This window comes from Pongo pygmaeus, chromosome 10 (assembly GCF_028885625.2).
Source record: "Pongo pygmaeus isolate AG05252 chromosome 10, NHGRI_mPonPyg2-v2.0_pri, whole genome shotgun sequence".
Lineage (NCBI taxonomy): Eukaryota > Metazoa > Chordata > Mammalia > Primates > Hominidae > Pongo > Pongo pygmaeus.
The window spans coordinates 19,239,295-19,255,082 of NC_072383.2; the positions used below are offsets into that span (position 1 = coordinate 19,239,295).

General features: G+C 39.2%; 1 protein-coding gene across 5 annotated transcripts in view; it reads left to right on the plus strand.

The window, feature by feature from the left end:
• CAPZA3 (capping actin protein of muscle Z-line subunit alpha 3) overlaps positions 1-15,788 on the plus strand; it is a 54,464-nt gene that overhangs the window by 2,160 nt on the left and 36,516 nt on the right. The window contains exons 2-3 of one of the 5 annotated variants that reach the window (XR_008492841.1): positions 2,518-2,587; positions 6,352-6,547. The gene's annotated coding sequence lies outside the window, so the exon portion shown is untranslated. Of the gene's footprint in view, positions 1-2,517; positions 2,588-2,939; positions 3,124-6,351; positions 6,548-7,456; positions 7,761-15,788 lie in introns of those variants that run through there. The other 4 variants (XR_008492844.1, XR_008492845.1, XR_008492843.1 and 1 more) reach the window with 4 other exon arrangements.

Sequence of the window (15,788 nt, forward strand, 5' to 3'; positions counted from 1 at the left end):
TCAAAATCCCTGGCTTGTCTGATAACTAACATGGTCTTCCAAGCCAACTAGGGAAGCCTGACTTCCCAAACTTTTACAGCTAAGCTTTTGTGAAGTCGTCACTGTAAACACTTAGAAGTACTTACTACGTAACATGGCTTGTGCTAAATATTTTGCATAACATTTTTCATCACTAATCTGGTACTAGCATTATCTCCGTTGTACCTAAGAAAAACCTAAGTTCTCAAGTTGTTTACATCTTCCAGACACATAGTGTCACAGTTCGTTTGTGCTGCTATAACAAAATACCATATATTGAGTAACTTATAAATAACAGGAATTTATTGGTCACCGTTATGGAGGCTGCGAAATGCAAGACCAAGATGCTAGTAGATTCAGTGCCTAGTAATGGTGTGTTTCCTTATAGATATGACTTTCTGACTGTGACCTTACATGGTAAAAGGGGCAAAGCAGCTCTGTAGAACTTCTTTTAATGGCACTAATATCATTCATGAGGGCTCCACTCTCATGGCCAATCACCTCCCAAAGTCCTCACCTCCTAATACCATCACCTCGGGGACTCGGTTTCAACATATAAATTTTGGGGGACACAAACAATCAGACCATACCACACAGTGACAAGTGTATCTGACTTAGTGCTCATGCTTCAGGGTACAACAGTTCCCCATGGAAGCCTATTTCATTACGAGCTATGGACTCTGATGTACATTGATTTTGCCAAGCATTCCACCTTAAAGGATGTCCCAGAAGAAATGGAACTTGTGACAGCTGTTTTCTAGCCAGAGTAAATCACCTATACACTCACCCTACCACTATTCCTAGCAATGTTACTGACCACTGGTATCTGCTCTTTCAATAAGTTCCCAAATGTAAACCTCTTTAACAAGATTACAGTACAGCAGTATGTAGGCTCCATCCTCCAATTCTGATTTATCTAAGAAGCAAAGTGTTTTGTATTTTGGGTTTATGCAATTGAAAAACAGTTCTAATTCTACTTATTAACATTGGAGCATTCAGATCCCGTGCAAGAATTTCTAAACCTCAAACCTCCCCAGCTGATGGTTCTTGGAGAATCTCAGGAGAATAACCTGGGATTTATCTTTAAAAATATACATTACTGGGGCCCATCCTAGGATTCTGATTTAGTAGGCTGGGAAATCTGCATTTTAGCAAGTATCAAAGATTTCAGGGCCACATTTTAAGAAATGTTCCCTAATCTTAAAATAGAATGTCCCGTGCTTTCTCTTTACTTAATTAAAATCATTTCCCACAAAACCATAGCCCAGTAAAGGCCACTGCTACCACTTTACTGCATTTACTATGCACAGACCAAGGACGGGCCTTGCCATGTCAAAAAGGTAAAAACAAACTTTCTAAAGAAAAGCAGAAAAGAAAGTTGCTCTCATAGCACTAAAATACAGCCATCTGGTGAATCCTTAAGCAAAAATTTGAATTCATATTATGGTTATATGTGTAAGGGTTGATTTTCCAGATCATTGCAGATTAGGACCCAGTGGTTTGTGGGATAATTACAGAGGCATTTAGCTCCTGCTTTAACATAGGGGTTTTTTTAAGTAATATTTGTTGATAATTCTGAATATGAAAGTCACATGTACAAATCGTGGAAAATGCTTAAAGCATAAAGCGTTGTGGCCCATTTTCTTCTGTCTAATTTTATAGAACTGCTTTAAATATTAAGAATAGACAAAATATAAAAGTTTGTATCTTGTTCTTTTTTATAACACATATATCATAAACATTGCCCCATGTCATTAAAAACCCCTTGAGCACATAATTTTAATTATTTACATAATATTCATACTGTAGATGTCCATAACAAGACAAATCATTTCTCTATTCATATATAATTTAAATTTTTAGCATTTTATCTTTGTTATTAATGACGCTATGATGAACATTTGTTTGTCCTCATCATAGGTTATTTTCCTTGAGATAAATTCCTTAAAACTGCATATTAAAAAGACATGAACATATTAATAGTTAATATATATTGCCAAATTGCTTTCCATAAAGATTTTGACAAATTTATCATCCCATTAGTAGCATTAAGAGAGTATCTAGCTCAGCACAGTAATCTTGACCATATAATATCAAATTTTTTTGATAAGCAACAAGGACATCTTAGACAATACAAAACAGGAAAAAAAGTTATTTCATGAACTTATACTTCATTATGTCAAGAGTAGTCCCACAAAGATATTTAATTTGGTAGTTATTTTCCTTATATGGAAATTGGCAGGGCCAGGGAAATGCAGTTACTACCTGTTCCCTGTACCTCTCTCTCTCTGTCTCTCATTCTGTCCTCTCTTCCTCTCTTTTTCTCTGTCTTCTCTCTCTCTTTCTCTTTTCTCTCTCTTTCTCACACATACGCACACACACACTTAGACTTGCACTCAAAACACATACATACACACATGCCTACGCACATGCACACATAAAAAATATTTCAGATTGAGGAGTCACTGTGTTCTCTCCCTCAAATCCCACTCCCAACAGAAACACAAGCTCCATGAGAAGGATGATCTCGTCAATCTCAAGTACCTAATCCATTATTGTCTGTCATATGGTAAGTACTCAAATGAATGAATGAATGAACAAATGAATAAGGATCACAAAGATAGGAAGCACAGTAGGTTTAACTGGCCTTAAGGTTTTTGTAACCCACCAACACCGGCTGTCCCTTAGGAGGCATGCAACCCACCGCATATTCCCAGTGCTGATGTTGTTACCCCTTCCTTACTCCAAGGCAGTTCATTCCATTCAGAAACTGCCATTGGTCTTCTGCTGTGATGAAAACCTTTGCTTTTTTCTGACTCCAAATGGTAGGAGTATCAAATGTAAGAAAATCAAGTTCTTCAAAAGTCATACATTTCTTTTCATTTTACATTGATTACATTTTACATGATTCTCTGTCAAAGATTTTCTATCCTTGGAGGCTGGTTCAGAGAGCTAAAGGAATGAACATATAATGTTCTACTCAAGCAGAGGTCCATGAGGAGACTTACATCTTTCAACATGCCTGCATGTTAGGGTGCATCCCTGCTGCTCTGGAACATGCCCTGGCTTCATGAGGGCCTTGAGATTAAAGCATGCTTCATCGTTTCCGCTTTGTTTGCACTTTTATCACATTATACAAGACCTAACTACTCCCTTCTATGTATCATGCATTTCTGAGAATAATCAACTGGAGCTCCTATTCAACTCTTTGGATGTTCAAAAGCTTATAAAGGCCCTCTCCATAGTAGATTAAATTTTAGTGAGTCAATATGAAAAGTGATTTCGGTTCACTGTCACTCATCCAATTTTTGGCCATGTTACTGATTTATCTCACCTTCTTCTCAATCGTCTCATCATGACGTACCTTAGATTCTGGCCCGTCTACTTGGATAACTGAAGCAGCTCCCTAGGGTTTACTACTATTCTTAGAAAATGGGTTACCAGTCTACCTTTTCCTAAACTCTCATGAAATCTATCTTGACTCTACTTCAGTCACTTGTCTTTCACTCCTGATGAGCAATCTATCTATTCTTTTCTACTAACATCTGTAGTCTTTTTTATGATATGCTTTCAAATTTGTCTACTTTACTAAGCTCCACTTCTTCATCACTGCTTCACACAGCAAACGACTTTGTTCCTTCACCGAGAAGACACATTCTTTCGAAAGAGCTACTGCTGCCTTTCTCTGCATTTAAAAATATGTCTATGCTCTTCTCCTTCCAAATAGTCACCAAAGAAGTATATGTTCCTGTCTAAGACTAACTTTTCCTCCTGGACATCGAATCCTAAATTCTTGATCTTTTCCCGTCTAGGCTGTTTATCCGTCAGGGCGTTTGTTTTGTTTGTTTTGTTTTGTTTGTTTTCGAGACAGTGTCTCACTCTGTTATCCAGGCTGGAGTACAGTGGCACAATCACAGCTCACTGCAACCTCCATCTCCCGGGCTCAAGAGATCCTCCTACCTCAGCTTCCCAAGCAGCTAGGACTACAGGAATGCACCATCACACCTAGCTTTTTTAATATTTTGTAGAGATGGGGTTTCACCATGTTGTCCACGCTGGTCTCAAACTCCTGTGGGGTCAGTGGTAATACCCCCTTTATCATTTCTTAGGTAACATGGCCTAATTGACACAGCTGGTAAGTGGCCAAACTGGAATTCCAACTCAGGCCTGTCACACTTCAAAATTCATGCCCTCTACACCTTGCCATGCTGCCTTAACTTTACCCCCTGGCTTCTATTCCATCAGCATAACTAACACCCATTCTCAAAAGTTTCAATATCAATTATTCATTCCAATTACCTTTTCTCAGTTATCACAGGCATTTGGTTTTATCTCGAAAACCTTACTTCCTCAGTTGTGCCTGTATCTTAGTTTATCTCTTCTCTAATTTCTTTCATATCTCCTCATCCACTATTTCTTTCATATCTCCTCATCCACCCCTCAGCCAAACACAGGCTTCTTCCAACTTTAGTTCTTTGTCCTCTTGTTTTTTTAGCTTTATTTAGGTATAATTGAGATACAAAAATTGCACACATTCATGCACATATCTTGACGAATTTGGACATATGCATACACCCATGATACCATCACAACCAAGGTACTAAGCATATCCAACACCTCAAAAAATTTCCTTATGTTCATTTGTGAGGTTTTTTTGTAAAAACATTTGACATGAGATCTATCTTAACATATTTTTAAAGCACACAATAAGGTATTGTTAACCATGTGTACTATGTTGTACAGCAGACATCTAGAACTTATTCATCTTGCATAACAGAAACTTTATACCCACTGAAGAACAATTTTCCATTTCCCCTATCCCCAGCTCCTGACAATGATTACACATTTCCAATATTGCCTACCAGTCCAAGCCACACTATGTCAAAAATCAACACTCCCAGATCCAAATCGCTTATTTCTTTCCCGTCCCCCACCCCCACTTCAAACAAATTACTCTCTCTTATTTTCTGCTCTTGGAAGCATTATCTTACCATTAACTCAAGGTCAAGACTTTAAGCATTCTTAACTTGTTTTCCGAAGGGAACACACAAAGGGAATGTAAATTAGTCCATCCATTGCGGAAAGTAGTTTGGTGATTTCTCAAAGAACTTAAAACAGAAATACCATTCAACCCCTCAATCCCATTATTGGGCATATACTCAAACGAATATAAATTTTTCTACCTTAAAGACACATGCATGCATATGTTAATTGCAGCACTATTCACAATAGCAAAGTCATAGAATCAACCTAAATGCCCATCAGCCGTAGACTGGATAAAGAAAATGTGGTACATATACACCATATACAGCCATAAAAAAGAACAAGATTATGTCCTTTGCAGCAACATGGATGCAGCTGGAGGCCATAATCCTAAACACACTAACCCAGGAATAGAAAACCAAATACTACGTTTTCTCCCAAATAAGTGGGATCTAAACACGGAGACAAAGAAGGGAACAACAGACACTGGGGCCTACTTGAGGGTGGAGGGTCAGAGGAGGGACAGGATTTAAAAATTACCTATCGAGTATTATGCTTATTACCAGAGTGATGAAATAATCTGTACACCAAACACCTGTGACACACAATGCACCTATGTAACAAACCTGCATGTGTACCCCTGAACCTACAATCAAAGATTTTAAAAAGTAAAATAATAAAATAAAACAACACAAAATAAAATCAAATCCAATAAGTCATTGGATTCCTTTGTTTCTATGCTTGAAAGCATTTTCCATATTTATTCCCTTTGTCATTTATTAATTATCCATTTATTAAAATTCAATTCATCATTGGGTCTATTTTCAAATTCCCTAGCTTAGCAGTCTAATGTCCTCCATGACCCGAGTGTCCCTATCTTCCAGCATCTTTTTTCTTTTCTTTTTTTTTTTTTTTTTGTTTTTTTTTGTTTGTTTGAGATGGAGTCTTGCTCTATCGCCCAGGCTGGAGTGCTGTAGGGGGATCTCGGCTCACTGCAACATCCGCCTCCCAGGTTCAAGCGATTCTCATGCCTCAGTCTCCCAAGTAGCTGAGATTACAGGCATGCGCCACCAGGCCTGGTTATTTTTTCTATGTTTAGTAGAGATGGGGTTTCACCATGTTGGCCAGGCTGGTCTCAAACTCCCAAACTCAGGTGATCCACCCGCCTCGGCCTTGCAAAGTGCTGGGATTACAGGAGTGAGCCACCGTGCCTGGCCTCCAGCATCTTTTTTAAAAAGCCTGTTCTACTGGCCTCAACAGAGGTGCTCTAAATTCCCTAAAAGTGAACACATTTTATCTCTAATTCTGCCTTGGTACTTGTTCACCTTATTCTTTTTGTTTGTTTTTCAGAGATGGGAACTTGCTATGTTGCCCAGGCTGGTCTTGAACTCCTGGCCTCAAGGGATCCTCTTGCTCTGGCCTCCCAAGTTGCTAGGATTACAGGTGTGAGCCACTGCGCTCAGCATGTTCACCCTAATTTGAATATTAAATGTGTCTGCATGTGTCCTGCTCCTGTTAATAAACTAAAGGAGGAATTTTTTTTTCATTCTTAGGTAATATAGTGGAAATCTATGAAACACTGTGTCAGACTACATAAGTTCAAGTCTTTATTCTACCAATTACTATCTTTGTAATTTTAGGCATAGTTAAAACATATGATTTGTTTGATACTCAATTGTTCCATCTGTTAAATGGGGAGGATTTTTGCAACATTAAAATTAGATAGTGAGTTAATTGTACAGCACTTTGCAGCTGCAAATCTGCAGCACCTCGTACGGTGTTTATGTATATTTCATGAGCAGTAAATGATTGGTGAATGAATAAATGTCCAAAAGAAGAGAACTTCCATCAGTCTCACAGGTTGGCCAGAGCTGGACAGGCAATATTTCCCAATGATAAGAGAAAGCTTCTGAGAGCATCATTCCCCAGTCCAGCCAAGCTCTCTACCTTTCAGAAATTCCAATTTACAGATACCTCTGGGTTGGATGTACAGATTTGCAATTAAAAAGTGTTTCATGGTATCTGGCACATAATGAGAATATATAATTTCCTCACTCTGTTATTTCCCTGACAATTCACTCTTGATGTCTCATTACATGCCAAGTGGGCATAGATTCTTTAAAAAGGTGCCGGGGGCAAGATTTGTATTCCAAATTCAGTAAATCTGGATCCCAACAGGAAACAGATGGACAAATACAAATCTAATAATTCAAAGAAGATATAATGAAAGAATTATCAACAAAGATGTGGAAACACATGGAGTGGTAAAGTAACATGAAAGTAGTTCATATCTTTAGGCCCAGGTTAGGGAGTGGTCACTGGAGCCTGGAAGGAGGAGTCTATTTATTGGGACACCATAAGAAGGGGTATAAACTTCTATGGAAGGACACTGACAGTCTAAAGACATTGCTCAGGGAAAAAGCTAACAGCATAAATGTTCTCCTTCTTTCTCTAGTCTCTGTCAGAGCTCTCTAGCTAACTCAATCTACAAACAGAGGACAGACAAGAGAGCCCATGAATATAGTCCATATACATCAGCCTCCGCAGGTTAACAACATGGTGGTGAAGGGAAGAAAGTAAGACTGGTGGAGCAAATAGGAGATATCAAATATCCATTCATCTGAATGCTATTTCTGACACCTTACAGAGCTTCATTTTGATAAGATGAGCATCTAGCATTCGCTAAAGATATTTTATCCTTTTGTTCATTTGGAAATGCCATTTGTTTAAGTAAATAAATATATTTTGTATCACTACATAAAAGATGTGTTTGGAAGGTTTTCAAGTAACTGTTCTGTATATTTTAGTCCATTTTAATTCCCCTGAAAAGGACAACCTCTTCTAGGTTATAAATGCAACAGCTTTCCTGAATTAATTTTGTTACACAAATATAATTCTTACCATACTGTTCTTATCTCCCTAGTCACTTTTTATTCTTATTTTAGAATATGTAAAGTGCCCTTGCTTTGCAAACACCATGTTCAGACTCCAAACTCATGCAAATAGAGAAGAATTTATGGTGCGAATAGGATTTGCTAATTGGACAGATTTATTTTTTTCATTCCCTGGGAAGGTGATCTGTGACCTTAATGGCATGCAAATATAGCCTCAATTCAGAGGCAGTTGTGGCATGAGAGAGTGAGTTAACTTATTGGTATGTAAGACTGCTTTCTTATCAAACTTGGGAAAACCACTCAGCTAGGCAGCCAACAGGCTGATCTCAACACTGTGATTTGCAAACACAGTGACAGTGAAGTATCATATAAAGCTTATTACTGAAGATACTGGAAAATTCCATATACATTATATGCTTTTTAGCAGGGATATTGGAACAATTTCTCAATGCTTCCTAATAAATATTTTGCACATTCACCTCAGTATTTCATTTTATATCTCATTTTTGGATAAACAGTCTCCTTCTACAAAGAATTTTCCTTTTCTTTGGGAATTTCCTTATAACTAATTCCATTCTTGCCTTGAAAAATTCATGTTGAAGACTTCTGCTGATGAGCCACGTATAAGCTTGAAAACAGTTTGAAGACTTTCATAGTTTTGTGTTTTGTGTTTTTCTTTTTTAACTAAGACGATAGCCACCATACAGTTTTGTTTCTTCATTTATAGTTCGGGAAACTGAAACAAGGCCCACATAATTTGAGTGCTTTTTTAAAACAATTATGCAACTTTAATCAATACTATAGTCCTGGTCCAGTATTATATTCACATTTTGTTCCATTTCCTCTATTATTACTAAGCCCATCAGGCAGATCTTAGGAGAAACACATGTGAGGGTTTAGACACAAAAGGTATGGTTGAGCCAACACCTAATTTCAGAGAAGATGCTTGGAAAGAGCTTCTCACATTTCCATCATTATGGGGCAGCCCAGCTGTGCATTATGGCTGAGGTAGAATTGGATGTCAATTTTTTTCCCCTGTACCTTCTGATAATTGGAGGAACTTGCCCTAAGAAAGTCTCAACAGCTCCATTCTCATTTCTATTTCCAAGCTGCTGACAAGTGGGTGGTATTTTAAAAGAAAATAATCTACAATTTCTTAGTAAATCAAGGTAACTGTAATGCTCTCATAAGTTGTAACAAATCATTGAACAATATCTTCATATGGCTGATGAAGGGTAAAATTACTGAGGCCTTGAGTGGGAAGCTATAAATAAGAGAAGTAAATCTTACCCTTCTTTCTTCTAGCAGTATACACACACTTTGACACAAGAAACTGTTCAAATCAAAAAGAGAAGTAAATCTTACCCTTCTTTCTTCTAGCAGTATACACACACTTTGACACAAGAAACTGCTCAAATCAAAAAGAGAAGTAAATCTTACCCTTCTTTCTTCTAGCAGTATACACACACTTTGACACAAGAAACTGTTCAAATCAAAAAGAGAAGTAAATCTTACCCTTCTTTCTTCTAGCAGTATACACACACTTTGACACAAGAAACTGTTCAAATCAAACAGAAAATAGCAATCTTAATACAAAAAATGGGTGAAGTATATAAAAACTTATAGAACAGAAAACCCAGAATAACTAAGAAAAAAAGGATATGAAATTATCAAAGAAATGCAAATTAAAACTGCCATTAGTTTTATATCACACTTCTAAAAAAGGCAAAAATTAGAAGCCAGTTTAGGTAAATTCTGGTTAGAGGGTGTGTGTGTGTGTGTGTGTGTGTGTGTGTGTGTGTGTGTGTGTGTTTGGAACTCTCATACATTACTAGTGGGAAGGTAGACAAGGGCTGCTGTCAGCAATGTGGCACTATTTAGTCAAATTAATCGCAGGCATGCCCTATGACTTAGCAATTCCATTTCTGGGTCTATTTTTTTCCAAAATGCTCACACTGCTCTGGAAGAAAACATGTACAAGGATGTTCACTGCAGTGGCAGGAGGTTAGTTGCAATTTGGATGAATGAAAAGGTAAATGTGGCAGATACACACCAAGGAGTACCATGGACAGCTGGAAATAATGGAGTAGATGTACCCAGAGCAACATGGGTGGATCTTAAAAGCACATTGCTGGGTAAGAAAGAGTAAGACACAGTGCGATTTATATCACAATAACAAATGCAAAAATTGAAAGGAGATGCTTACAAATTGCAATATACATTTTTCAAGAACACATGCTCTTTTTTAAAAAAAAAATACACATTAAATGTATTAGAATGGTTGCCTGTGCAGAGAGGAGAAAAGAAATGAGCTATGGGGAATAAAAGAAAACAGGTGAATAAAAAAAGCTTAAACAAGGGAAATAAGAAAGCAAACCAAAAATAAACAACCAGAACCACAAAAGGAGGAAACTAAAGGGAAAACAAACAGAAGTAAAAAATTGTTTTATTTATTCAGAAGCAGCATGAGGTTAAAGTTGCCAAAGCTAAACTGAAATACGTCCCCACATTTCCCTTCTCCTCTGCTTGTGTCAGGGAGAGAGCACCACACTTCAACCTTACCTTATGTAACTGTGGTGGTCTGTTGTAATCAGATGAGGCTGAGTGCTGGGCAAGGGTGTGCTTTGAGCAAAGTAAGAAATGCCACTCGTCTGGCTGGGGTTGAATTTCTCAAGACAAACACAAAGTGGGATTGGAAGAAAGAGTCTATCTCTGTTTTCACCTAGGAGGTGATGGGAAAAAGTGAGTTTGGCTTCATAGGCTGTCACTGTTATCAAAGGATTGTTTAGGAGAGATCAAAAGAGGCCAGGACCTGTAAGCAGTGTCAAATTCTAACTGGGAAATTGAAAAAGTTGTGTATTTATTCTTACCAGATCGGTAGATTATGAAAACCTGACCATAAAGATATAGTATAACTTTATTGTGATTCACTCAAAATTCTAATAATTTTCTCTTCTATAAAACTGCTTCACAAAGGAGTACAGAAATTTCCTGCCTCTCCAGTTGCCCCCTCTAATCCTCAACTTTGTTCATGTCTGTCTTGTTGCCTGGTCTAGTCTCCTGGTGGTGAAGAAAATTAACAAAAAGAAGTTGCTGAATATTCATTTTTAAAATTTTCACTTATTATAGTTCAATGAATATGTCAGAAAAAGCAAAACCCCAAAGATAAAAATCCATTTCTCTTTAAACAGAGTGTTAAATTAGAAGGAATTTAGCTGTAAAATTATTAGTGATATTTTTCTGGGAAATGACAGTATAACAGAAAATGAGTTGACACTTCTCAAATAGGTACTGTAGATGGTTTGGTGCCCTTGAAACACAATCACATGTATTCACAGGATGCCCTGGAGTTTCTGGCACAAAGGACAGACAGCCGAAGACTTAATATTGGACAGCCAACTTACATCTACCCCAAGATACGTGATTCTGTGAAATAGAGTGCATTAGAAATGCACAATTCATACTGTGGCACTAGAAAATACTATAGGCATCATGATAGCCAAACTCAAAATATATACAATATCATTTTAAGCATATAATTAAGACACAGCTCGTATGCACTGAAGCCAAAAGGTATTTGGAATGGCTACATTGAGAAAATATGGAGTCAGTAGAATAGAACAGAGTCCCTCCTGATCCCTCTGTCAATGCTGTCCGTCTACATCCAGAGTTAGAAATCTAGGTGTGCTGTCTGTCAAATTAAACTGTTCTCTTTTTCTGCATGCCCACTCTATTAGCTTTCTCCTGGGAAAGCGATCATGTAGAAACTTCAAATGATGCCAACAGTAAACTCTTCCCAAAAGTCTACAGAATGTGAAAATATCTGAATCAAGTACAGTTCATCTACTGTTGGAGGAGCAAGGCATAAACTTTAACCCATACTGTGTTATAGTACTGGACTTATCACAGAGAATTTACTTCCCGTCAATTCATTCTACAAGTTATTGTCCTGAAAACACCCCTGTAACAGGAACTATAGACTGAAAAACAATATGAGTAATGATCTCTGCTCTCCAGGAGCTGAAGACCTTTTTTTTTTTTTTTTTTTTTTGAGACAGAATCTTGCTATGGACCTTTTAAAGAGCGATAGTTACTGTAACTTCAGATGTTATCTTTATGTTTCCTGCAATTCAGAGATAATAATTTTAACAGAGAGTAATATTGAGAAATTAGTACCTTTGCTTTTTGTTCCTATAGATTCAATCAATACAAAGAATAAAAAAAGCAATATTCCCCTTCATGGTAAGCAGGGTCTAGAATCGCTTGTCCTAGAATTAACAGCTTTTTCTGATTCAGGTCCAGAGGAAGCGAATTAAGTTGGCTTATCTGAAGAGTGGCAGGAGATAGTGAGTTTTGTGTTTGGAAGGTGGAGATAAATGAAGCTAATGGAAGTCCAGCAGAGAAATCCATATTGTTCCTACCACATGCCAGGAAGTGTCAGGAACATTAATAGGGCAGCTTATGAAGCCAGGGGGAGAATTTCTCCCAAATCCAAGTGTGTGATTGAAATTGGACATTCTACTTTTCTTGTATTCAAATGTCATGCATCCGTTCATATCCATTTCATGAAAATAAACAAAGGTCTAGTTTACAAGATATCTGACTCTTAAAAAACCCTTCCACTTACTCTATGAATGCCTAGACAGATGATTTTCCATATTTCAGTCTTATAAAAAGCGAGAATATTTCCTCATTCGGTTACTAGCTACTGAGCCCAATCTTTATGCCAGACTCTACATTAGGCACTAGGAGCACAAAAGAAAATTGCACACTCTTCTTGTTCCTGGTAGGTCCCAGCTGAGTGGAGGATACTGGCATGTAAAGGACTAATTAGGCAAAAACTTCACACTGTGGGAGACCAAAGGAGAGCAAAAAACTCTCCCTCAGGAAGTTAGAGAAGGCTCATATAGTGAATGCTTCCACCACCCCCTACCCTCCCTGGAGGACTGAAGCACTCATCCTCCAGCTCCCTCATCAAGATAAGGCTCCTTCCCAGGAGCAGACCACATGGGAAATCCTACCCCTTTGCCCCAGTTCAAGACAAATTTGCAGCATCATCCCAGCTTCCAAGCTCCCAGGAGGATTGACTAAGGCCTTTGTTATGACGGCATCAGCAGTTCCCCATCCCCCTTCCAACCTAGGAGTAGGCAAATTTTTTCTGAAAGGGCTACAGAGTAAAATGTTTTAGGCTTTGCAGTCCACATAAGGTCAATTTCTGTCAGATAGTCTTATTTTTTTTTTACAACCCATTGAAAATGTAAAAACCATTCTTACTTATCTCAGAGCCAAATACAATCAGGCCATGAACCAGATTTGGTTTGTGGAATTTTGTTCCACCCTAAACAGCTTTTCTCACCTGCTGTCCACAGCTGTTAATCCCAAAAGGACCTCCCAATAAACATCCGGCAAGCTAATCCCTGTCTCACTTCTATTTCCTGGGGAGCCTGAGGATTACAGTTTGACAAAGGAAGTATTTAGGACCCAAAGGTTTAACCACGGTGGTGACATTGAAATTTACCTATGCCCTGTGGTTCTGAAAAGTAGCTTTCCAGAATTCCTCACCCTTTTTGTGTTCTGGGAAAGGGTTTACTGCAAAGAATCCCCTTCCCAGGTGACACATGAGACACAAAATTCACTCTTTTTCCTAACTCACATAAGACTCACAAATGTTTCTGTATAACAAAGCCAGACCCTGAAAAACTGTCTTTGTTTCATAAATAATTAGCTGAACTGTTTATCCTCCGAAAACTAGCTTGACACAGAGATAAACATTTCTTGCTCATCTTGTCAGAGGCATTCGAACCAGACCAACTTGAACAGGGGCTGGATAAAATAAGGCTGAGACCTACTGAAGCAGGACATTTCCCTGACCCCTTTGTGGAACTCGCAACAGGGGTGCCCCGTTTACTCAGCCCACAGCTCTCAACTCCTCGTAGGAAGGAGTGAGCAAGCCAACAAGGCAGGAACTGGAATACATGAGTGCTAGAATCAGCTGGCCACTTCATTGCCGGCAAGAGCGAACTCCACTCACTCAGACCCGCTGCCTACCACCCCTTGTGGGAGAGGTTACCGCTTACACAGGTAAGCGGGTGCAGGAGCCAGGGTGAGTGCTGTTGGGTACTGGCAGGAGCATACTCTGTGCATGCTCAGCGGCAGCACTGCAGGGGTGCCTACGACCCTTGAAGCCCCAGAGGGAGTGTACAGTGCTCTTTTCTCTCTGCCGTCCATGGACAGCTTAAGCGTTAACAGCTCAGTGTACCCTCTGCCTTTTCATGTGAGGCAGCTGCCTTCTGCCAACAAAGGCAAAGGGTCAGTGTGACAGCCTTTTTGCATCCGCACTCACAGCTCCCGAGCTCTTCTCCGGTGTCCAGGAGAAATGAGATCACATGAACAAATTGAAGGATGGTAAACGTGGGGGATATTATTGCAGATGAAAGTGGCTCTCAATGGGAAGGAGAGCTGAAAAGGGGATAAAGTGAGAAGGTAATCTTCCCCCAAAGTCCAGCTATCTCCTGCCGGATTCCTCTCTGAAGTTACCAGAGAAGCTGTCAATTTGTCCTTCTGAAGTCAAGCCACTTCTCTCCAACATCCAGCTGTAGTAGCTAATGTCCAGCTGCCTCTCCTCTCTCTGCTGGCTGGGTTTGAGGTTTTTATAGGCACAGAATGGAGTAGGGTGGGGCTATAGGTTGTTTTGGAAAAGGCAACATTCAAGCAGGAAAACAGCGATGTAAATTCTCACTTTGGGATGCAGTCTCCGGCTTTTTGGTTTGAGGGTGGGGGCCTTGCCAGGAATCTGCCCTCTTCTGCCCAGAATTTCTTTGCCGCCTGTCCCTGTCACTACTGGGCTGCATTCCCAGGAGATTAGACATTCTAAGTCACAGGATGAGATAGGAGGTTGGCATAAAATACAGGTCATGAAGACCTTGCTGATAAAACAGGTTGCAGAAAAGAAGCCAGCCAAAACCCACCAAAACCAAGATGGTAACATGAGTGACCTCTCGTTGTCCTTACTGCTCATTATAATGCATTAGCGTGCAGAAAGACACTCCCACCAGTGTCATGACAGTTTACGAATGCCATGGCCATGTCAGGAAATTACCCTATATGGTCTAAAAAGGGGAGGAACCCTCAGTTTCAGGTATTGCCCACCCCTTTCCCGGAAAGCTCACGAATAATCCACCCCTTGTTTAGCATATAATCAAGAAATAACTATAAGTTTCCTTATTTGAGCAGCCCGTGCTGCTGCTTTGCCTATGGAATAGTCATTCTTTTATTCCTATGCTTTCTTAATAAACCTGCTCTCACTTTACTCTATGGACTGGCTCTGAATTCTTTCTTGCACGAGATCCAAGAACCCTGTCTTGGAGTCTGGATTGGAACCCCTTTCCAGTAACAATTTGACAGACTGAGTCTCCCCCTGATTACAAAAAAAAAAAAAAAAAAAAAAAAACCTAACTGTGAAGTCATCCCACATATAGCTTAGACAAGCTCTTTGTTATAAAATCCAAGGCCAAACCACCCTGCTGACACGCTCTGATCCTCAGATCTGCGGTGCTCTTGCTATTGCAAAATTCCAAATAAAATCAATCTCCATACATGTTCTGGGTTTTAGTTTTTGTCTTTGTTTTTGCCTTTGCCATTGACCGTGAGAAGATGGCTGCAGGCAGAAGAAACATAAGGTTCAAAGCACCAAAGTACAAAAGGATCTGATGTTGTCACAGACTGAGAGATTTGATGTGGAGAGAGTGTGGCGCTCTGGTGGGGGCCACAGTGCAAGGCTGGGGTAGTAAGTTAGAACAGGCTGAAGGGCCTTGATTCAGCTCCTAATGTGGTCATGTTCCTGAGGACCTTGGTGCAGTCCCCTCTTGGAGATAAAGAGGCTTGGCCACCATT